Here is a 26636-nt window from a genome sequence, read left to right on the forward strand (position 1 = left end):
AGAAGCATCTTTTGGAAATTTGGTGGTAAAGAAAGAAAATAGGAAAAGAAACTATCCTGCTGAAACACAGCAGATTACATATTCATAAGTCACACCCTTCATTAATTTCCCACTGTACTGGTACTGTAATAAATTGTCATAACTTAGTGGCTTAAAACAACCCATCTTTTCTCTTACAGGTCTTGAGACCAGAATTCTGAAATCATTTTCGCTAGGCTAGAGTCAAGGGGTTATCACAGTATTACAGGACTGATTTATTCTGGAGGCTCTGGTGAAGAGTCTGTCTCTTGCCATTTTAAGCTTCTAGTGGCTGCCAGTGGCCTTAGATTGCAATTCCTTTCTTCAGCTTCAAAGTACATCACTAAAAAAATCTGCTTCTATCATCACATTTCTTTCTGTTTCTAATTCCTCCTGTGTCTCTCTTATAAGAACCATGGTGATTACATTGGATCCATTCTCATAACCCAAGATAATCTCCCCATCTCAAAAGCCTTGATCATAAACCCCCTTTTTTTTTCCATATAAGGTAATGTAGGTTCTGGGGGTTATGACATGGACAAATTTGGGTGCCATTGTTCAACTTATCCTCCCCCATCCCCAGACAAAAGAGCACTATAAATAAACTTCAATTTACTACACCAATGGAAGAGAGCAGTCTTGAATTAAGAAACCTTGTTAGTCTTCCATAATTGCACCTGTGAATGCACACAACTGTTGTAGCTGGTCCAAAAGGAAATAAAATTAGGAAATGAACAGACGGTGGAAAATAACACTCATACAATACTTCAGAAAGAAGAAAAAAAAATTGGAAAAAAAGTATTTCAAATTAGGAAAAAAAATTTCCACCAGTCACAAACATAAGACCGAAGAAAACTACACCACAGCATTCTAATCTGAATAAAATATATTTAAACAAGAATTTTCAAATATAAATAATGTCTTGAGTCAGAAAAAGCTCAGAGCGTAAATCTTAAAAACAAACAGAACAATGTAAAACAAGAATTAACCAAACTCAGGAAAAATACTGAACAAAAATACATCATCTTAAAAATGATGACTAAATTCCAACCACCAAAGAGACAATATGCTCATTTAAATTTAATGAAGGACATTGAGGAGGTGCTTGAAAATCCACAAGAATGTGAGTATGAAATAGAAGAAAGTATAAAGGTCATGAAAAAAAAGACATTTATACATAGTACAGGGCTAAGTCTATAATACATATAATTAGAGTACCTGGAAGAAAAACCAAAAGAAAACAAAACAATATGAAATAAATAATATATAATAATATCATCAATCTACACATAAAAAGGAATTAAAAAGAAAGCTATGGAATTAGACCAGATAAGGGAATACAATACCTATGTACACATACATAAATATAACACCATAAAATGGCAGAGATGGGACAAAAATAAATAAATCCTATAAATAAATAAATGTAAATGAGTGTCACTCATTTATTAAAAGATTTTCAAATTGGCACACAAAATTCAGCTCTGTGTTGTATACACAACACCTTTCTATAATAGAAGGATTCATGAAACCTAAAAATAAAGGCACAAAGGTGTGCTGGAAAAATAATTTAAACATCACAAAATTAGAGGTTGCTAGATATCAAACTCAGAAATTCAGGATAAAAACAGAAATGTGTTGAATAATACAACTTGAGCTTCTGAGAGCCCCAATTCATAATAACATTAAAATGTTACCTGTTATTTCTTTTTTTTTTTTCCTTCCAGGTACTCTAATTATGTGTAATATAATTTTCTTAGCCCTGTACTGTGTATGAATGTCTTTTTTTCTGCCCTTTATACTTTCCTCTATTTCATCCACACATTCCTGTAGATTTTAAAGGACCTCCTTGATATCCTTTATTAAATTTTGAGTTTTGAATATCTATACTCAAAATAAAATAGCAATAATCTTCATAATCAGGAGATTCAAGAGGAAGTAAACAGAAACACACTAATAGGGCCTTAACTCACTCATGGTTAAATACAGGTCACGTGAACCAAATAATATGAACATAACGTCATTAACAGCATATCCTTAAAGTAGATTTTAAGGTCGTGTCTCAAATATTATACTCTATAAGAGAGAATATATCTTTTGCTTAAGTAAACATGCAACACTGACAGTTTGCCTATACATTATATTTTGAAGCAATATTAAGTTCCATGCTATAGAAAAGTCATAAACACTCCCTGATAAAGATGCAAGACTAGACATTAATAAAGTAAAAATTCAGAAAGATTCTTTCACCTGGAAATTTGAAAGCTATCTATTAAAATACATTTGAATGGGGAGCTCTGGTCCAAGATGGAGATGTAAGGAGACCCTCAACTTCCTCCTCCACAGACACACCAAATGTACGCCTACTTACAGAGCAATTCTTCCTGAAGAAGAACTGACTGCTGGCCAAATAGTGTTTGCACAACAAAAGACAGGCCACATAGAGAATGGCAAGAGAGGTGGAGAGAGTAACAAAGGGAGGTCCCCATCTCTGATACTGTGAACTGCAGTGGAGAGGGATAGTGCCAGAGACTATAAGCAGCTTTATCTCTTCTGGGGCACTCAAAAAGAGCTGAGGTTTAAAGGGACAACTAGAATATAAAGGAACCAGACCTAGAATCCTGCCAAGCAGCCATAAACAACTAGACATCTCTGCAGGTCTGAGGAGCTAGAGATCGCAACGTTTTATGTCCTCCCTCCACCTTGATAGCATGGACTGGAACAAGGTCTGGGCTCCATAGCTGGCCTACTGCCTCAGTGAGACCTGGGCTCCTGACCCACACCAGCCCCAGCCATCCCATCAAGGCAGCCCCAGTGCAGTGCACACTACAGTGATCAGTGCTGATCGGTCTTCACTACAGCTCCAGTTGTCTTGCCCAGGTGGCACAGGCACAAAGCACTCTGGAACAGACCAAGGCTGTACTAGACTCTAGCTGTTCTGCCAGAATGCCTCCTGCACAGAGTGTCCTGAGACACCCCAGCCCACTCTCACCTTTTCCCATCTACCTCACCAAAGCACCCCCTGTACACAGCACCCTGTGATTCCCTGGCTGATGCCCACTCCAGCCCCAGGCACCTGTTAGTGGGTCCCCTACAAAAAGGATCCAAGAAACCCTGCCTGGCATCTACTTCAGCTTCACCTGTCTGGCCAGGGTTCCATCTGCACAAAGAACCCAGGACACCCTGGCTTGCAACCCCTCTGGCGAGGGTACACTCTGCAGAGTCCCAGGACTTCCCTAGCCCGTGACCACTTCAGTTCCAGCTATCCCACCAGAGCAGCCCTAGCACAGAGTGCACCAAGACCCCCGCAGCCCATTACAGTCACAGGTCCAGTCATCCAGCCACTAAGTGGACAGTCTACACAGGGGGTAACCATATAAAAGATCATTTCATCAAATTTATGAGAAGCAGAAATTATAAAAGGAAAACAATTCATGAATAAAAGCAAACATACAATGAAGATAGTAGAGGAACACTTATAAAGCTAGTATGAAGGTTTAAAGACAAAATTACTAACATCATTTTATCTAAAAATCAGTTAGAACTCAAGATAAAAGTATGCAAATGATGACAACACATGCATAACATTTGGAGGGGGTAATAAAAATGAAGTTCTTTTAGATAATGTGCTGGAACTTAGGTAAACATCAACTTTAGACTGCTGTATATTTAGGATATTATATATGAACATCATGTACCATAAACCAAAAGGCTATAATAGATAAATTAAAGAGATGGAGAGAGAGAGCGAGAAAGCCAAGCATAATAGTAAATAAAATCATCAATCATAAAGAAAGAGAGCAAGAGAAGAAAGGAACAGAGAAGAACTACAAAAACAACCAAAAACAATCAATAAATGGCAATAAGTACATACGTATCAAGAATTGTTTTAAATGTAAATTGTGTAGCCTGCCAGCCCTGGGACCCAGAGCCCAGCCCATGGCCCAGGAACAGTGCTGAGAGCAGCCCCAAGAGCAATGCCATGGCTGGGTTGACTGCTACATTGACAACATCATGGTGGATAGGACCTGTCAGGACTTGGCCATGTAGGCTATAAGGACTTGCACTCCATCTGGGCACTGTCATCTGTGGAGCTCTCACTTTCAACATTACTGTCACAATGACTGCTAAGACTTCTGCTGATAAAAAAAAAAAGGAAGGTGTTCACAGTGGTTTGATCAAAAAGAAACGTTGCAAAATGGCCTCCCACCTGTGGTGTTTCCAGTACTGACCTTGTCTGTCCCTTTCTCCCACAATTCCCCACTGCTTTTTACACCCCTCTCCTTCCCATACACACACATACCCCATCTTTATTTTGGGGGCCATCACTCCACACCTGTTATGCTGCCTAAACCACAAAGGCTGGGGCTGGATGGAAAGAATTCTCCTACCTATACCCCTACTATGTGGTTGGAAAATGTTTTCTCTTTTTATGAATAAAAAAGATTCTGCTAACCAAAATATCAATCAATCAATACATACATACATAGTTTAAATGGTCTAGTCAAAAGACATAAGGGGACAGATGGATTAAAAAATTATATGCTGCCTATAAGAGACTCACTTCAGACCTAAAGATATATATAGACTAAAAGTGAAAGATAGAAAAATACATTTCATGCAAATGAAAGGGGAAAAAAAAGTTAGCATTAGTTGTATCAGACAAAATAGACTTTAAAACAAAGACTGAAAAATAGACCATTATATTACATAATGATAAAGGGATCAATCCAACAAGAGGTTATAACAATTATAAATTTCTTTTCACTCAACACTGGAGCAGAAAGATACATAAAACAAATATTAATACATATAAAGGGAGAAATTGACAGTAATGGAATAATAGTAGAAGACTTTAACACCTGACTTACATCAATGGTAGATCATCCAGACAGAAAATCAATGAGGAAACAGTGGCTTTGAACAACACTTTAGACCAGATGGACTCAAGAGATACACACAGAACATTCTATCCCAAACCAGCAGAATACATACTTTTTCAAGTACACATAGAACATTCTCCACAATGGATCACATTAGGCTACAAAACAAGTCTCAATAAATTTAAGGAGACTGAAATTATAGCAAGCATCTTTTCTTTTCTTCTCCTTCCTTCCCTCTTTCTTTGCAGAGACAGAGTGAGCAAACAAGCATGTGAGCAGGGGAGTGGCAGAGAGAGAGAGAGAGAGAGAGAGAGAGAGAGAGAGAAAACCCCGAGCAGACTCTGCACTGTTATCACAGAGCATGATGGGGGTCTTGAACCCATGAACTGTGAGATCAAGACCTGAGCAGAGACCAAGAGTCAGACACTTAACTTACTAAGCTACCCACACGGCCCAAAAGCATCCTATCTAACTAGAGTGGTATTAAGATACAAATTAATTACAAGACAAAAAACTGAGAAACACAAATGTCTGAAGGCCAAACAAAATACTACTAAACATCCAATGGGTCAATGAAGAAATCAAAGAGGAAATATTAAAAATACATGGAGACAAATGGAAGTGAAAAAACAAACAAACAAACAAACAAACAAACAAACAAAACAATGGTGCAATGTATTTGGGACATAGCCAAAGAATTTCTAAGAGGGAGGTTTATAGTGATATAGGCCTACCTCAAAAAATTCTTATGTCTCAAGAAACTAGTAGTAGAATAACAAACAAAATCCTAAGTTAGTAGAAGGAAGTAAATACAAGACCAGAGCAGAAATAAGTGAAATAGAAACTGAAAAAAATATAGAAAAAGTTAGTGAAACCAAGAGCTGGTACTTTAAAAAAGATAAACAAAATTATTAACCTTTAACTAGACTCATCAAGGAAAAAAGAGAAAGGATACAAATGAATGGAATCAGACATGGAAAAAAGTAACAATTGACACCACAGAAATACAAAAGATTATGAGACTACCATGAAAAATTATATGCTAACAAATTGGAGGATCTAGAAGAAATAGATATATTACTAGATACATAAAGTCCTTCAAAACTGATTCAGGAAGAGATAGAAAATCTGAACACACAAGTTACTTATAACAAAGTTGTATTGTAACTCCCAACAAACAAAAGTCCAGGGCCAGATGGCTTCATAGGTGAATTCTGCTAGACATTTAAAGAATTAATACATATTATTCACAAACCACTCCAAAAAATAAAAAAAAAAAAAAAAGGAAGGAAAGATTCCAATAACATTTTACAAGGCCAGCTTTACCCTGATACCAAACTAAGACAAAGGCACTACAAAAAAGAAAAATACTTGCCAATATTCCTGGTGAAGATAGATACAAAAAATCTCAACAAAATATAGCAAACTGCATTCAACAATACATTAAAAGGATCATTCACAAATGGAATCTGTTCTGGGAATGCAAAGATAGTGCAATGTTCTCAAATCAACCACGATGCACCACATAAACACAATGAAGGATAAAAATCTCATGATTATCTCAATAGATGAAGACAAGCATTTCACAAAATGCAACATCCATTCATGATAAAAACTCTCAACAAAGTGAGTTTAGAGGGAACATACCTCAACATAATAAAGGCCATAAAAAAAAAAACACAGCTAACATATTCAATGGTGAAACACTAAAGTGCTTTTTCTTTAAAATAAGAAAGAAGATGTGGATATCCATTCTCACAACTTTTATTCAACACAGTCAGCAGTCAGATAATAAATAAATAAATAAATACATACATACATACATACATAATACAATAAAATAAAATAAAAAAGACATCCACATCATAAGGAAAAAGTAAAACTGTCTACTACTTGCAGATGATGTGATACTATACATATAAAACCCTAAAGACTCCACAAAACAAAACAAAACAAAAAAAAACAATTAGAAGTAATAAAAGAATTCAGCAAAGTTGCAGGATGCAAAATTAATACACAGATAAGTTGAGTTTCTATATGCTAATAACAAAGTACCAGAAACAGAAATTAAGAAAAAATTCCCTTTACAATGCACCAAATAGACTATAATACCTAGGAATAAACTTAACTGAGGAGGAGAAAGACCTTTACTCTCAAAACTGTAAGACATTGCTGAAAGACATTGAAGACAATACAAACAAATGGAAACATATTCTATGATCATAGATTGGAATAATCAATATTGTTAAAATATCTATACTACCCAAAGCAATCTACAGATACAGTGCAATCCCTGTCAAAATATCAGTACCATTTTTTTACAGAACTACTCTATATAACCACAACAAATAGCCACAACAATCTTGAGAAAGAAGAACAAACCTGAAGATATCATGATTGCAGGTTTTAAGATATGCCACAAAGCTGGAAGAATCAGATCTGTATGGTAGTAGCACAACAATGGACACATAGCTCAATGGAACAGGATAGAAGAGAAATAGTCCCACATTTATATGGTCAATGAGTCTATGATAAAGAGGGCAAAAACATACAATGGGGAAAGACAGTCTCTTCAATAAATGGTGATGGGAAAACTGGACAGATACATGCAAAAGAATGAAATTGGATCACTTTCTTACACCATATACAAAAATAATTCACAAGTTCTATAACTTTCTTACACCATATACAAAAGTAACTCAAAATGGATTAAAGACTTAATGTGATATATGAAGCCATACAATTCCTAGAAGAAAACATAGGCAGTAATCTCTGACATAGGCCTTAGCAAAATTTTTCTTGTTATGTCTCCTCCAGCAAGGGAAACAAAACAAAATTAAACTATTGGTACTACATCAAATTAAACTGCTTTTGCACAGTGATGGAAGCTATCAACAAAATGAAGAGGCAGCTTTCTGAATGAGAGAAGATATCTATTGATGATATATCTGATAAGAGGTTGATATCCAAAATATACAAAGAATTTGCTTAACACCAAACAATCAAACAAAAAATTCTAGTAAAAACTAGGCAGAAGACCTGAATAGACATTTTGCCAAAGAACACATACCATACAAATGGCCAACAGACACATGGAAAGATGCTCAATATCAAGAATCATCAGGGAAATATAAATCAAAACCACAATATATTACGCTACACCAGTCATAATAGCTAGTTTCAAAAAGATAGCGAATAACAAGTATTGGTAAGGATGTGGAAAAATAGGAGATCTTGTGCAGTTAGTGGGAATGTAAATCGGTGCGGCCACTGTGGAGAACACTATGGAAGTTCCTCAGAAAATTAAAAATAGAAAAACTGTGTGATCCAGTAATTCTACTAGTAAATTTACACAGAGTAAATGAAAACATGATTCACATATTCATATAAATAATTCATGTTTATAGCAGCATTATTTGTAATAGCCAAGATATGGAAACATCTCAAGTGCTAATAGATAAAGAAGATGTGAGATATATAAAATGGAATATTAGCCATAAAAAAACAATGAGATCTTGCCATTTGGGACACCATCGGTAGACCTAGGGGGTATTATGCTAAATGAAATAAGTTAGTCAGAGAAAGACAATAGCCATATGATTTCAGTTAGTGTGGAATCTTAAAAAATCAAACAAACAAGACACACACACACACACACACACACACACACACACACACACAGAAGCAACAAGCCTATAAATCCAAAAAACAAACTGGTGGTTGCCAGAGGGAAGGGTGGTGGGGTGATGGGTCTGTTGGGTAAAGGGGAGTGAATGGTACAGTCCCATCATGGAAGGAATAAATCATAGGGATAAAAGTGCAGCATAGAGAACATAGTCAATGGTATTGTAATAGTGTTTTATGGTGATGGTAATTACACTTGTGGTGATCATAACATCACATATAGAGTTGTGGAATAACTATGTTGTATGCTTGAAACTAATGTAACATTGTGTTTCAATTGTACTTCAATGAAAAAAAAGGCAACTTTGTAGTTTTTTAAATGTTAATTGCAAAGTGGATCTGAAACCATTTCAATTAGCTTCTGTCCTCTCACATTAAAATCATATGGTTGTCTTAGACTTTGAAAGAATTTGACATGATTTTGTAACATCATGCATTGATAATATGGAAAATCTCATCTAAGTTATGCACATCTTACAATGTTGATATAGTTCATTATTTAATATTTTAAAAGTACAGTTGTTAATTTTGCCAACGATTGCAACGGAAAAGTATTAAAGTACTGGGAAGTTGTCAAGCTCACAGTGGCAAATATAAATTTTCAAAAATTCTAATTTTCACTTGGAAGCTCTTATTTTGTCAGCCGCCATAAATACTGTTAGCTGTTTTCCTTGAAACAAAAGGCTCACTTTTTTCCCCTCAAAAACTGTTAGCAAAATATCCAAATTAAAGGTGAGGTGCTAGATGTGTTACTTTACTTGATGGGGGAATCCTTTCATAACATATACTTAAAAATTTTTTTTAAGTTTATTTACTTTGAGAGACAGAACCAGTGGGGGAGGGGCAGAGAGAGAGAGAGAGGGAGTCAAGAGTATCCCAAGCAGGCTCCATGCTCCCAAGCAAAGCCCAATGTGGGTCTCAAAACCACAAAACCCGAAACTGTAAGATCATGACCTGACCTGAAATCAAGAGTCAGAGGCTTAACCCACTGAGCCACCCAGGTGCTCTATGTATACATTTTTTAAAATATACCACAGACTTTAAATATCTTAAAATTTTGTCATTGATATTTCAATAAAGCTTAAAAAACTTCTACCTAAAAAAAAGTAATAAAAAAGAACTTCTAGAAGAAAAGGAAAATGCAAACCAAAATGTAGAACTTATAAATGATAATAATATAAACATTTAATAGCAACAGAATACATTTAAAACAGTGGACAGGAGAAAAAATAATGCTTTAAATACTCTATCAATGAAATGTAAAGAGTGTAGATATGAACTAATTTCCAACTCAATAAAACAGAAAAAGTACAAAGTAAATCAAAAGGTCAAGATAGGATGTCTCAGAAATAAAAGAAGAAATTAATGAGACAGAAAACATAAAAATAATATAGTAAATAAATCAAAATGTTTTTTTAAAAAATAGACAAAGAGAATTGGGGAAAAACAAATATTTAAAAAATTACAAAGAAAAACTAGGTATACCAGCAGGAAATTAAGAAAAATTAGATATTCTATAAAAATTTTTTTTCAAAATCTAGATGAAATAGATAATTTTTGGAAAAATACATGAATCAAATTTGATGATAGTGGAGGGAAAAATTAAACAAAAAATTAATGGAAGAGATAAAATTATAAAAAAAAAATACCCTACAAAAATTTACCAAGTTCAGATGATTCACTGGGGATACACAGATGATTTCATTGGGAATGTTTAGTAACACTTAAAAGACCAGACAACTGAATTGCTATATAAATTGTTCCAGATTTTAAGAAACTGATACTTAAAGAATGGAGCCCTCTCATGTAAACTATAAACAAATCTTGGTTATGAATATTATGCAAAATTCATAAAGATTTATGAAAAGATTTATGCCAACATTCAGAGAATAACATATTGTGATTGAATCTATAATCTTTAGTAATACCTGTTTTTCTAAGAACTTCTCATTGTTGTTCAAAGACTCAACTGCCTCTCTGTAGTTGCTGTCCTTACAAATGATTCCAGGAAATGACTCAAAGGTAAACATATAGTGAAGACATCTTGAATGACATTTGAACTATAAACCAAGACCTGCAAATGAAACCTTTCTTCAGAAGAATCAACAACCATAGTGAAGTTCTGGACCATCTCTGCTGATCTCTATTACAGCTTTGACCAAAATCTGAACTAAAGAGAGGGGGAAAAAAAAGAGACAGGAAAAGAAAAAGTACCCCCCCCCCCCACCAACAGAAAAGATCTTCACAATTCAGCCAAATTTATATGGGGATTTTGAGTGGTGTTTGTTCTGGAATTGTGTTGCCTGCTGAGGAAAGACTGGGTTGATTTTTGCCTCAGAAGATATTTGTGTTGGCTCAAAGGAAGGAGGGGATTCAAATTACCCACAAAATTTTATTGACTAAAGTGAGTCTTACCACAGATCTGTTTGACTTTCAAAATATGAGGCAACTACTAATTGATTTATTTTCAGAAGAATGTTCACTGTAGTGATCTGTCGTTGATCAATTAAACATGAAACTCAGTTATAGTATTGCTTCTCATGGTTCTATAACTTCCACTAATGAAAAGTTTTGAATCTTTTTTGTGTTCATTTACAATCATTGATAAAGATGATCTTTTCTAGATCTATGAGAAATCATTATTTTTATCTCCTTGACTTTGTAGATCAGGAGATGTCCCCTTTTTAGCCAAGGGGGAAAAGTTTAATATTTTGTGTTTTCTATTTAAAAAGACCTATTTTTATCTATCATAAAGTTGGTTCTGTTGATAAGCACATAGAATTCAAAACATTTTGTGTCATGTATACCTTTCCAGTCAAGTATCTGTTCATCTTTCTTCATTCTTCAACTTTTAACATCTACTCATGAGACAATGTGGTTCATTTATGTTTCACTAAAAAGTTCAGTTTATTAATAACTATATGTTATTTCTTTTGGGGAGAGGCAGAAAGAATGTAAGATTTTACTTATTTTTCACTCAGTTAGATGGATTCATTTTGGATACATTAAGTATTTTTACCATTGTGTGGCGGAATAGAATATTGTGGCAGAGATCAGTAAGTACCTACTTAGTATCTATTCTCTGTTCTTAAAGACAGACCCCCAATTTGAGTAGAGGTTCCCACTGAAATCCATGTAGTTCTCTTAGCCATAGTTGCCCAAGAGATATAATTCACATGTGGGGCCTTAGGAAAAGACCTTATAAATTGGCTGTCTAATGTCTTGTGATCATTTGTTATCCACATCTCCTTCCCTTTAAGCCTTTTCTGCAATGGGGGTATGATGCTTGAAATGGAGAACCACTTTGTGAAGTGCATACTCAAAAGATGCTGAATAAAGGCAGTAGAAGGTGCCTGGGACAGAGAAGACATCATGATACCACTAAGCCAGCATTGTCTTCCTCTAAATTTGTTGTTAAGTGATAGGGAATAATAAATAAATTTTTAAAAAGCCTACTAATTTGTTTAAATGAAGTGCATATGTGTGTGCCTATTATTTTTAACTAAATGCATCCCTAACTTTTACAAATAGCTCTGACTAGACCCAGCAATAGAACTGCTAGGAATTTACCCAAGGGATACAGGAGTGCTGATGCATAGGGGCACTTGTACCCCAATGTTTATAGCAGCACTTTCAACAATAGCCAAATTCTGGAAAGAGCCTAAATGTCCATCAACTGATGAATGGATAAAGAAATTGTGCTTTATATACACAATGGAATACTACATGGCAATGAGAAAGAATGAAATATAGCCTTTAGTAGCAATGTGGATGGAACCTGGAGAGTGTTATGCTAAGTGAAATAAGTCATACAGAGAAAGACAGATACCATATGCTTTCACTCTTATGTGGCAGAGGGGAAGGAAAAAAAAAAGATAGGGAGAGAGGCCAACCATAAGACACTCTTAATAACTGAGAATAAACTGAGGGTTGATGGGGGTGGAAGGAAGGGGAGGTTGGGTGATAGGCACTGAGGAGGGCACCTGTTGGGATGAGCACTGGGTATTGTATGGAAACAAATTTGACAATATATTTCATATTAAAAATAAATAAAATAAATGCTATTACTATATCCAGTTATACAAACTTACACTTATTAATCACAAAATGATAATAAATTGCCTTATTTTATAGTGAGTTCACGTCACATAATGTGGACTGTGGCAAATATACTCAGAAGTTTTGTACTAGAAAAAGACACCAGGAAATGGATATTTCTACGATATACCTTTATTAATACAGGTTGCATACAACTTGATTTTTTATGTGTTTGAATATTTTGTGTTTCATGTGGCCAGGATGGTGTCCTTGGTCTGTACAGTGAAACAACAGAATAAAATGTGACTCATACTGCTTGTTTGGAATATATGAACAAAAACATCAAGTAAACCTTTCACATTTCAACAGTGTTTTGGCATGATGTAGGCATAGGGGATCCAAACGGTACTACAGAAAATAATGATGATGTACTTTTTAGTGATTCTCTATGGAGAGGACATGGGGATCTATAGTCATAAAAAATTCAATCACCTTTTGAAACCAAACTACGATAAGAGATACAGCTTTGCATTTATCATCCTTTTACCGAGAGCCAAATTTACTTTATTAAGTGCTTTTGCTTAACCAACCTTAAAATAATTTAATTTTGATCATTAATTCCTTATTAAAATACTAAATATAACAAAAGAGGGACAGGTTTGATTGAATATTAAGGAACCTTTTAATTCTGAGATAAAAACTTGCTGCTTCATCTTTTTCTTGTCATAAGAATACTCTCCCTGTTCATTATGTAAAATTAGTTACATTGGAGCAGTTATTTAGGCAAGAGCAAAGCAAAATATTTGTGTTTTTGTCATTGGACTAAAGTCCAGCATTGGCCTTCTGCTTCTCCAGGAATCCTCCAAGTTAAATTTATCTAAACATTTAAATGATCATCATTAAATATATAAACAAGCACTTAAGAAAATATATTTCAAGAACCCTGGGTCTAACAGCCCATCACACTTACGTTAGAGGGCATTATACTAACAAATGAACATTTACAATGGCTCAGGAGCACTCCTTCCTAAGATGATAATCATGCCACCACAGGTGTGATTTCAGTACCGCCTTGTGGCATTCAGAGCAAACTGTTGGGAGAGCAGAGTCCTAGTTCTGACTCTATGTGTATAGTAGCTCTTGGAAGTTGGGAGAGACTCATACGCTTTCTAGCTTTGGTTTCTAAAAAGTGAAAGAGGATACTGACATATGATGTTTAAAGTTTCACCCATATCTGGAAGGCAATGAAATTTACGGAAGGATGGTAGGAAATATTGTTTTATTCTTAACACATTTTCCTTCCAGGCCATGTTTGAGCTTTGTTGTTACCCCACTTTTCTGTGTCTATAGCATAAGCCAGTAGGGAGGGCATAACGAATGTTGGCTTTGGAATTAGAAGACCAGAAAAGAACTAGACTGAGTAACAGTTTTACTGTTTACTGCCTGTGAGACCTTTATTAAAGCGATTAACCTCCAGGCACTCAGTTTTAAAATCTGCTAAATGGAGATTACTATTCTTCCAGATATAAACAATGGATGCGATGACTTTTGAAGACACCTATTAAAGTAGCTGGCACATTGTAAGAAGTTAATAAATATTAGCCTAATTACAAGTTTACTTTAAAAACAAACAGATAAACTCTGACATGGAATACAATGGTTTATTATGACTCATTAGAAAGTTGCTCAAATGACTTTATCAGATTCCAGGATAGCAGGAATCTTGTTTGTTCATATTTTGATGCCACATCTTGAATTATGTTTGTCCCTAAAAATGCCTCCCTATTGAATTTGAATAATATTAACAGAATTGTACTCTGAAAGAATACGTGGGAGAGTTTGTATATTTGGATAGAAGATTACATATGATTTAGAAGAATAATTTAAGAAGACTTGTGTCAGTGAGTTGAAGAAGCACATCTCAAAGGAAAGGAAATAACCCAACGTACATAAAGAAAATTGAATTTTTCTGGCTTATTTTTGATTAGCCAACTAGGTTTCAGGTTTTCATTAGAGGATAGAGAAGTTATTACTGCCTCTTGTGGTTTGAATTCCATATACATTATATAAGTCTAAACTATAATCAAGGGAAAGTCTTTTTTTTTTTTTTTCTAACAAGTTCCTCAGAAAGTTGGGTGAGATTAAATGCCATTTTAAAATTTGTTGGGGCGCCTGGGTGGCACAGTCGGTTAAGCGTCCGACTTCAGCCAGGCCACGATCTCGCGGTCCGTGAGTTCGAGCCCCGCGTCGGGCTCTGGGCTGATGGCTCGGAGCCTGGAGCCTGTTTCCGATTCTGTGTCTCCCTCTCTCTTTGCCCCTCCCCCGTTCATTGCTCTGTCTCTCTCTGTCCCCAAAAAATAAATAAACGTTAAAAAAAAAATTAAAAAAAAAATAAAATTTGTTAATTGTTTTTTTTTTATGCTGTTGAAATTAACTCACTTTTGACCTTTTGCCATGAAACATAGTATTTATACTACAATATCTATGAGTTATCTGGAAAGTTTTCTAGCCTTATGTTAATTCCGTCGTCACTGTTATCAAATCTGCCTCTTCTTAGCTGGGAGCCTTTGTATTTAAATATAATTTACATATTAATTTTTATAATTACTGTGACACAACCAAATGTAGACCTCTGTGACAAAGTTTCTCTTGCTCACTGGTCTCCAAACATCAATGGAGTAATATAACTAGTATTTTCCATACTAATCCCTATAGTTTGGTCATTATGACTACCTATGCTAAGCCAACTTTTCCTGATGTTCTAGAACCTAATAAAGTCATTTGAACTACTTAGCAGTGACTCATAATAAACAAATGTATTTCACATCAGGGTTTGTCTGCAAATTTTAATATGTGACTTAACACAGATGGATACCAGTCCAGCCTCTTTTCCCCCTTCAATTAGTTACTATTTCCACTTTTAGGTCTAAAACATTATTTACTCTGGTTCACTGTGGGAAGTTTTTAAAGACTCATGATCTTATAAATGTTCAAATGGAACTTAAAATTGCTTTATATTGCAGCTTAAGTTAGATCAGATATTAAAACTGAGGGAGTTCATGCTTTATTTTTATGCAACTCTATGTTTTTCTATAGATACAAGATTAGAAGAATGCTATTCTTGTGAAAAATTATGTATCATGCCAATGTCCATTAAACTCTCTAATGTTTAAAACTTTTCTAATGTCCTCAACTAGATACTTGTGAGAGACTGGATATACAAACAATGGCCAGATCATATATCAATATAGGACTCTGACCCACAACCTGTGATAAGCAGCCCAGGAAACCAACTCATTATCTAGAGTAAGCAGTACACGAACCATCCTATTATTTGTAAGTCAGACTTGTAGAAAGTCACACCACCATCTCTAGACAATACTCTGCAAAACCAAAGAATAGCCCCTGTAGCAGTTGGCCCCAAATAGTCAGGACTTGATTAATAATTGATAGCTTTCCTAATATTTGTCCTGCTTCCAACTTAATATCAACCAGTGAGAGCTAAATATGCACCCCTACACAAACACACATAATACCTCATTTCTAATAAGCCTGCTGATAACTTCCCTACATCAACAGCCTCCAATCAGGACACACCTGAAACCTTCCATTTTTCCTCCCATAAAACTTTCCTACTCATCTGCCTGCCTTTGAATTTCTGTCAAAATGCAAGTGACAGAGGCTGACTCCCTTGCTAGAGTAAGCTCTGAATACAGCCTTTGCCTGCATTCATTTGGTCATTTTTTTTCTTTTTTCTTTCCATACTTGCTTAGCCCACATAAAGTAAATTTAGTTTAATACCTTTGGTGTGAACATTTTTATCTGTTAGGCTTTGTGCCAGGAATAAAGATATGACAATAAACTAGATAAGTGAAGTTCATACCTTTACCCAACACACAATTGTCAAAGAAAATAAGCAAGCAAACAGAAAATATTAATATTATGGGTTGACTTTGAAGATAAAGATAGGCATAGGCTGTTACAGGAATACAGAGTGATATGCAGGGAGGATTGATTGTGTAGCTAAAAAAGAATAGTACATATATGATATGTTTTTAATATAAACATTTCACAAGCTATTTAATAAGCACAATCACCTCCTATATGTTTTACTTTTTAATTCCTCATTTACAATAGGATTATCTTTTCTATTATTGTGGCTTTATAATATTTGCAATATGAACACGCCTTCAGATTTGCTATTATGTTGATATATATTCAGCTGAACATATATTTTTCCTTCTGGATTAATGAGATTAGACACTTTCTTGAATATTTAATTGGTGTTTCCTCTTAGATTCTCACATTTTTGACATTATATATGGACTAAAATGAAGATTTTTATAATTTTGACTTGGTAATTAGTGTTCTCCAAGTGTCTCACACCTAAATAAGACCATATAGTTTATAAAATATTCTTTGAAAAATATTGAGCATGCTATTGGATAAAAACTTCCTTCTTTGGGGGCTAAGCTGGGGTATCTGCTATCCAGTATTGCTAGCTTGCTGAATTCTTTTTGAAACTTGGACATTAAGTCTTAAAAATTTGTCCCTCAAAGTCTGTACTTAAAAAAAATGAACTGTACCTAAAATTTGAATTAACAGAATTATGCCAAATTTAAAAACTTGTTTTTGAACAAGTTGATTCATAATGAATTGCAGCAAAGTCTAACATTTGCTCTTTCTCAATGACTATCCCACTTGTGTCTTTTCATTTTTTCATTCTCTTTTTAGTAGCTGGACAAATAAGTTGCCTCAACTGGTTCATGTGATTCTTTTAGTGATTAGAAATCCTTCTTTCTTATTTAATTTATCTCTGATGACAGACTTGATTAATGGTTGTTAAGATTTGGGGATGTGCTAAGTGTGTTGGCAAGAAAGAGGAGTAGATGAGTAATTGCAAATGAGTAAGTTAAGGTAGATTTAAAAAAGACATAGCTTGGGGTGCCTGGGTGGCGCAGTCGGTTAAGCGTCCGACTTCAGCCAGGTCACGATCTCGCGGTCCGTGAGTTCGAGCCCCGCGTCAGGCTCTGGGCTGATGGCTCAGAGCCTGGAGCCTGTTTCCGATTCTGTGTCTCCCTCTCTCTCTGCCCCTCCCCTGTTCATGCTCTATCTCTCTCTGTCCCAAAAATAAAACGTTGAAAAAAAAAAAAAAAAAGACATAGCTTGATTTCAAATGGGATTTTATAAAAGAGAAACAAAGAAAGAGAACCCTTCTTCTAGGAATATAATTTTCAGATATCCACTGAGTGTTTATTTATAAAACATATGAAAATATCGGGACACACATGTATTTTTAAATTAATTAACAAGTGGCAAAGCCTACCAGAATTAAGGAAAATCGCTTAGAAGATAAGAAGTAATCACAGACAGCACTCCAAGTATATATCATGGTGACGAACCCCCCAGTGGTTTTGGAGTATGTGTGTAAAGTCAAGTGACATAATGCTTCCAAAGACTAAGTTTTTTTGGGGTATGGTTGTAGATAAACTACCCTCACTCTCAGGATGAGAAGCTAGTTAGAAGACCCTACACAACACATTAAAGTCAAGATTCTAAAAGTGCTACAGTCTGAGAAAAAAAAAAAAAAAAGCTAGTCAGAAAAAAACTTACCCAATAGAAGCAGTTTATCATTTTTTCCTGAAAATTTGCTGAGCTTTGGATAGTAGTGACAGTGGTAATTGCAAAAAGACAAAACAACAACAGCAACAACAGTAACATCAACAAAACCTTTGTGTTTTTTTTAAGTCACTAGCTTATCTTCACTTGGGTTTGGTATCTAAATGCCCACTATTTATATATTCTCCTCCCTCTCTCACCGGAAAACAACAGCAACAACAATTTGAAAGGAGCATTTGTATATTACAGTGGCCCTTGTAGTATCATCGGAAAACAATAGAGAAAAGATGTCTGCTGGTACCTTTCTGTGGGAAGTCCTCCAAATTGAAATTAACCATTTAACTAAAATTAACAAAAATCACATAACACAAAAACGACAAGGCACATTTAGTAAGCGTCAGGAAAATCACCAAATTTTCAGGAAAACATGATAAACTGAAATTTTTCTGCACTAACAAATCAAAGCTAAGCCTTCAAATCCAGGGGAACTGCCAGAAATGTAACTGCAAGAATGTAACAAAATTCAACATTCATTAGAACAAGAGAGCATAACCCATATTCACTGTAATATGTCAGTTAACTTACCCAGTTTAATGTAAAATGAACAAATTATTAGATGTGTGAAGCAACAGAAAAATATAATGCATAAAAAGGAAACAAAAAATAGAAAGAGATCAACAAATGACTCTAGTTTTGCAATTACCAGCTAAATACATTAAAACAATATATTAAAGGATTTCATGTAAAGATGGGCAGAATTGGTGAAGAGAAATTTCTTCAGAGAAGAAATGGATTCTCTAAAAGAAAAGGAAATATAATTACAGAAATGGAGATTTCTATATTTGAAATAAAGAATTCATTGGAAGCAATTAAGAGCACTCTGGAAAAGAAAAAAAAAACTGAAATAAAACAAACAACATTGGGGTTAGGAGGATAAAGTCCAAAAAAATATTTCTAAATCAAGATCCAAAAGGGATAATAGACATAATTAATAGCAAAAGCAATAACAGCAGATGATTTTACAAAATTGTTGACAAATATTCACATATGAAAACTTTATAGTCATACTGTAAAGCTTATAGAAAATATTAACCATAATCGGATATAAGAAACAAAGAAAAATGATTCAGATGAAAGTTGATTTCTTAAGGTCATCAATGGTATTCAGATAGTGAAGAAATAAAAATACTGCAGAAAATCTCAGCCAACTTGAATTGTGTATCAAGTAAAGCTATTTTTCAAAAAAAAAAAGAGAGTGCAAGAAAAGTGTGTAATTTACAAACAAGAGAACTTTGGTATGGAAAATTCTTAAAGGACTTACTCTGACAAACAACTGACTCCAGAAAGATTTAAGAGAAGAAAAGAAAAGAAAAGAAATAGGCTACTGGCAAATGTGTAGGTATATTCCAAGTATTTAGTGTATAAAAATACAACTTGAATAATGTCTACGTTTTGTGGTTAAAAATACATTAAATTCTGGAAATGTTAGTAGATAAGTGGAGTGAGAGAAGTGTGATTGGCATTATAGAGTCTTATGATCCTTTTATGTATTGAGCAGAGAGCAAACTTACTGGTAAAAAGAAGACTAACACTGAAATGTTAACATTTCAATGGTAACTACTTAAATAATAGAAATAAAATGTTTATTTTCCAAAATGGTAGAAAAAGGAACTGAGGATCAGAATGTAAAAACGTACATCAGTTTGAAACTATGCAATAACTGATAAAACATCCAGTGATAGAGCATGTCAGATAGAAATCACAAAATAAGATGATTTAAGTAGTGACAAATAGTAGTCAACATAAATATAAATGGATTTAACTCTCAGTTTAAAAAGGCATAGATTAACAGATTGGGTAACACAAACACACCCACTCCAACTATATGTTATTATCAAGAGACACTAAACCATGAAAGCAGAAAAAGGCTTAAAATAAAGCATGGAAAGGTGTACTAGAAAAATGTTAATTAATACCATGCTTTAAAATCTATTTCATTTGATATTTGTATTACCATCCAGAATCTGGTATTACAATACCAGATATTTGTATTACAATCCAGAATTACCATTCAGAATTGCAAGAAGCAATAGAAATTAGTATGTATTCATATCACAGGAAAAGTTTTAATTCACTGGAAAGATATAGCTATTATACTTTTTATGAACCTAATAAGGAAGCTTTAAAATAAATATCAGAATATTGCATAAGAAACTGATAAATTTATCATCATATTGGAACATATCCCAGCAGTTTACATAGCAGCAACATATTTATTAAAGACATAAAAGGTACAAAAATTAACATATGTGATCCAATTAATATATAGAATCTTCAGCCAACTACAGGGAGTACATATTTTTTTTAAGCATGTACAAATCAGTTATGAAATTGAGCATAAATCATGCATTGAAATGCGAGCCAACAAATCCCAAAGAAAAAATTTTATACAGGCTCAAGGGTTGTTTTTTTTTTTTTTTCAACCAAAATGCAATTGTTAAATCAAAAACCACAAAAATTACAAACTTTCATGAATCTACATACCATATACTTTTCTAAATAAAATCTGAGTCCAGATGGAATCAAAATGAAAATTAAGCTACCATAATGAAAAAATCTGCTTATCAAACTTGTGAGATGTTCATAAAACAGTAATTAGAGGGAAATTTGCCACCTAAGGTGCATATATTCAATGAGGAGAAAGGCTAAACAAATAAACTAAGAATATGCCTTAAGCATTTAGAAAATGGACACCACTATACCATACGTAGAAATTAAGGGAAAGAAGCATAAGAAAAAGTAAAGTAAATAGAAAATCAAGGGGCGCCTGGGTGGCTCAGTCGGTTAAGCGGCCAACTTCAGCTCAGGTCATGATCTCACGGTCCAGTCCGTGAGTTCGAGCCCTGCCTCGGGCTCTGGGCTGATGGCTCAGAGCCTGGAGCCTGCTTCGGATTCTGTGTTTCCTTCTCTCTCTGCCCCTCCCCCGTTAATGCTCTGTCTCAAAAATAAATAAATGTGAAAAAAAATTAATAAAAAAAAAGGAAATCAAGATCGAAAAAGATTTTAAGACTCACAAAAATGTGGTTATTTGAAAAGACCAATAAAAGTGATAAAACTCGTAGCTTACTCAAGAAAAGATAAAGCATAAATAAAAATATCAGAATATAAGAGATATAACTTTAGTAACAGTAATTTAGAGAAATTATATACTTTCCTAGAAAAAAGTAAATTATCAAGAGAAATAATTCCAAATAAATCCTATAATCAATAGTAATCAAATCAGTAATTTAAAAAGTTTCCACAAAGAAAACACAAGTCAGAGAGTTTTGAATGTATATTGTACTCTATCAGACAATCAAGACATGGTTTTAATCTTTTACAAACTCATCAACAGGGAGTAGACAAAGAGGGAATAAAAATCCTTTAATTCTAGTGTAAATTTAATTCTCAAAACCAGATGTCACAGTTGTCCCAAATCTTACTGATTGGAACATTAAACATTTCTTCTCTTGTTTTGTGGGTCAGGAATCTCAGCGTTTGCTTACCTGATAGGTTTTGACTCGGCATCTCTCTCTAGGCTGCAAGCAAGGGGTCAGCAGGGGCTACAGTCACCTCAAGACTCACCTGGAGAAGTGTCCACTTCTAAATTGACTCTCGAGGCTGCTGGACGGCCCCAGCTGATTGTTGGAGGCAGATAACATTCCTTCTTGCTTCATGGTTCTCTCTGTGGGGCTCCTCACTACGTGGCAGTGGGTTCTCCCAAAGAGAGGTACCCGAGAGGAAGGGTGCACACTAGTAACCAAGACGGAAGTCACAATAATTTTAGGCGCTAACATTGAAAGTGCCGCCCTATCCCTTTTGCAGTATTCTACTCATTAAAAGTGAGTGGTAATTTTGTCTAGTCTACAAAGGAGAGCGTCACTCATGTATGTCAATACCAGGCGGCGAGGTTTCATAGGAGACCATTTTAAAGGCTGCCTACCATACAGATGAGGAGATTGAGATTACACAAATTCATAAACATAGATGCAAAAATCCTTAATGAAAGAGTCACTAGATTGCATCAGTGTTTTAAACTGATACATCCTAACCAAATGAGGATTATCCAATAGTATAAAAGCCATTTAAATAAAGATAGAAAAAAAAATATTGACTACATTGCAATGTATTACATTAATAGTATAAAGGTGGAAAAAATGATTCATTGAATAGATGCAAGAAAAAAATCTTAAGTTAAAACACAACATCAACTCATGAGAAAAAGCAAATTAGATGAGGAGAGAACTTTCACAATCTTATAAACAATGTCAATTCAGAAGTTTATAGCAAACATATTTGGTGGGGAAGTTTAAGAATAATTACCTGTAGAATTAAGAAAGAGACAAAGATAGCCATTATCATGGTATTTATTCAATAGTTCCCTGGAAGACTTAGGCAACTCAGTAAGAAAATAAATAAAAATTATAGACAGCAAAATAAGAAAAGAATTAATATTGCCATATTGTATCATTGTCCATATAGACATAAAACTACTGACAAATTGTAATTAAAAGTTTATTTTGTTAAATGTTAGATCAATATAAAAACTGTGTTTTTGACACCAGAAATAACTAGTAAATATAATAAAAAATAAGACTTCCCCTTTTTATTTATTTGCTGCTGCATTAGCAGACCTATGTTTCACATTTGTAATGTGAGAATCTTAGATTTGCTTTGGGGTGGAATGTGCTGAAAGGGAAGTGTAATCTCTGGGTGACCAGTCACACATTATAATGGGATAGCATAAAGTGACACACAGAAATAAAGCAATGGTATTGGCAACCCATCTGGCACATCATGTGCCAATTTTTTTTCCCTTCAGGAAATCACTTTTTAGTGACTCTGAAGTTCAGTTTGCATTGGAGTTTGATTTGTGACTGATGAAGGCAGCTCACATCTGGGGTGCCAACAAAATTACCTGGAAAGGAAGAAAATCTGTTATCATATAGACCCACAACAAACTCTGATGTCTACACAAAGACCCTTGGCAGAGGGGCACTGATCCTTGAAGCCCAGCAACCTCTGCAATAAAATGGCTTAAAAGAGGAATAGAGAATGGGGTGTTTTTATTCCTTTGTTGGGTTTGATCAAGCTTGTGTATAAATGGTAATTGATACTTTTAGAGGCATAAATGGCCCTGAAGCTCAGATTGAATTTAGGTTTTTGTTGTTGATATCAACTCTCCTGAGGATTTATTCATTAAAAACGGTTTCTTTCTTTGCCTTTCACATAGTAAGAGATTCTGGGCCTGGTCTCAAAAACCCTCATGTTTGGGTTTCCTCTGTAAAAGACCCAAACCATGACTTGAAATTCACATACAGCCTGAATTGTCTTTTTTTGAAAAGGGGTTAATGAGTGTTAAGAAGAGTTGGCTAAATGGTTTTGCTGGGAAAGTTTAATATTTTAGAGCTAGACCATCGCAAATGGGATTCCTATGGTTTTCTCAATGCAGTTTTATTAACCTCTATACCGAGTTGAATAGTGACCCTGCAAAATTCATGACCACCTGGAACCTGTTAATGTGACTTTATTTTGAAACAAGACCTCAACAAATGGAATCAAGTTAAGATTAGGGTAGACCCTAAGTCTAATATGACAGACGTCCTTTATAAAAAGAGGGAAATCTGTACAGAGATACTGACTGACACAATGGGAAGAAAGCCATGTGACAATGGAGACAAAGATTAGAAAACCAAAATTTGCTGACAACCAACAGACACTGGGAGAAGCCAAGGAAGAATTCTCCACTGCAGTCTTCAGAGGGAGTGTGTGGTCTTGCTGATATTTTGATTTTACACTTCTAGCCTCCAGAAGTGAGACAGAGATTTTTGTTGCTTTAAGTCTCTGCATTTGTTTTAGGAGACAAATATGGATTTTGGTACTGGGAAATGAGGTGCTACTGTAACAGATAGCCAAAAATGTGAAAGTGGCTATATTAAGCACAGATATATTTTTCATTTGCACAAAAGGAGAATGTTCTCTCCTCTCAAAGGTAATGGGCAGAGGCTGAAAGTGTTTGGAAGCACATTATAGTAAAACCCAAACCATCTTGAAGGGGCCATTGGTAGAAATATGGGCATTAAAGGTAATTCTGGTAAGGAATCAAAGAAATGAACAAAGCTGCACAAAAGCTCCTAGCATCTTAAGGAATACATATATTGCCATAAACAGAATGCTGCTAGAAACATGAACATTAATGGTTTTTCAGGTGAAGTCTCAGATGGAAATGAGGAACATGGCATTAGAAACTGGAGACAGGCTACCATTATTATAAAGAGGCAGAAAACTTGACTGGATTGTTTTTTGATGTTAAATAGAAGGTAAAATTTGTAAGTGATTAATTTGGATATTTAGCTGAGAATATATCTAAGTTAGGTATAGAAGATACAACCTGATTTCTCCTTGCTGCTTATGGTCAATTGTGAGAGGAAAGAGATAAATTGAGGAATGAATTGTTAGATAAAAAGAAACCAGTACTTGATGATTTGGAAAATGCTCAGCCTATCCAAAGAGCATGCCCTGGAAACAAGGCCAAGGGTGTAGTTGACAATCCACTTACTAAAGTAACAGACATGTGATTAGGCATGTGACTTATGGATCCAACAACTTTTTCAGCAGAAACCAGGAATAGGAGATGAAGTTATCTAGAAAGAATCTGTGAAGAACCCTGCTGATGGCATAGAGTCCATCAACATTAACGGAAGACAAGCAAGGATTTTGAGAATTTTATACCAGCAGAAATACTACACTCTTGGATTAAAAGGGAAAGGAGTGGGATGAATGTCTGTTGTTTTACACCACTGATTTTGTTTTAATTTATTACAGCAGTCCAAGGAAATTAATATAACTTCTAAAGGAAAGAAAACTCCATCAAACAGTTATATACCTAGGGCAGGTATCTATAATGGAGGGGAGATGGCCAAGATTAGTTTTATGTGCCTCTGTGTTTTTTTGTTTTGTTTTTTTTAATATTTATTTATTTTTGAGAGACAGAGCATGAGCCAGGGAGGGTCAGAGAGAGAGAGGGAAACACAGAATCCGAAGCAGGCTCCAGGCTCCGAGCTGTCAGCACAGAGCCCGAGCAGATCTCACGAGCTGTGAGATCATGACCTGAGCCAAAGTCGGCCGCCCAACCGACTGAGCCACCCAGGGGTCCCCCCTCTCTGTTTTTTGAAAAGTATCTCTAATGTCTTATACATTGAGTTCAAGCAGAAAAGGTATGTATCTACCTATACATACATGTATATCATTGCATCCATATCTATATATTTATTCTTATAATTAAATCTACATTTATATTTCTCCATAAAAGAATAAATGTATAACATGGTAGAAAAAGAAGAAAAAATCAGGAGAACAAAATATACTGAGGAAGGTATCAAACAAACAAACCAACAGAGTTCAAGAACACTCTAGGTGAGATCACAGGCAGAAAGAGTAATTGACAATTTATTGCCTTTGGGTGCTATCTGGGCAAATTAAATGAATGAAGCCCATGAGATGCTTATATCCTAAACACATGGGAAATATTTTCCAAAATGCTTTCTTGTTGCTGGAGAGGATGTGGAGAAATGGGAACCCTCTTGCACTGTTGGTGGGAATGCAAATTGGTGCAGCCGCTCTGGAAAGCAGTGTGGAGGTTCCTCAGAAAATTAAAAATAGACCTACCCTATGACCCAGCAATAGCACTGCTAGGAATTTATCCAAGGGACACAGGAGTACTGATGCATAGGGGCACTTGTACCCCAATGTTCATAGCAGCACTCTCAACAATAGCCAAATTATGGAAAGAGCCTAAATGTCCATCAACTGATGAATGGGTAAAGAAATTGTGGTTTATATACACTATGGAATACTGCATGGCAATGAGAAAAAATGAAATATGGCCTTTTGTAGCAACGTGGATGGAACTGGAGAGTGTGATGCTAAGTGAAATAAGCCATACAGAGAAAGACAGATACCATATGGTTTCACTCTTATGTGGATCCTGAGAAACTTAACAGGAACCCATGGGGGAGGGGAAGGAAAAAAAAAAAGAGGTTAGAGTGGGAGAGAGCCAAAGCATAAGAGACTGTTGAGAACTGAGAGCAAACTGAGGGTTGATGGGGGGTGGGAGGGAGGAGAGGGTGGGTGATGGGTATTGAGGAGGGCACCTTTTGGGATGAGCACTGGGTGTTGTATGGAAACCAATTTGACAATAAATTTCATATATAAATAAAAAAAATAAAAAAAAAACAAAATGCTTTCTTGTTCCATCAAAATAAATGTTCCCACTTTTTATTGAGACAGTGGTATAACCACAGGGTCTTTGTAACAACTACTTAACTCTGTCTGCCACGTTAGAATAAAAGCAGC

Source organism: Herpailurus yagouaroundi, unplaced genomic scaffold (genome assembly GCF_014898765.1).
Source record: "Herpailurus yagouaroundi ecotype Mexico unplaced genomic scaffold, PumYag 28, whole genome shotgun sequence".
Lineage (NCBI taxonomy): Eukaryota > Metazoa > Chordata > Mammalia > Carnivora > Felidae > Herpailurus > Herpailurus yagouaroundi.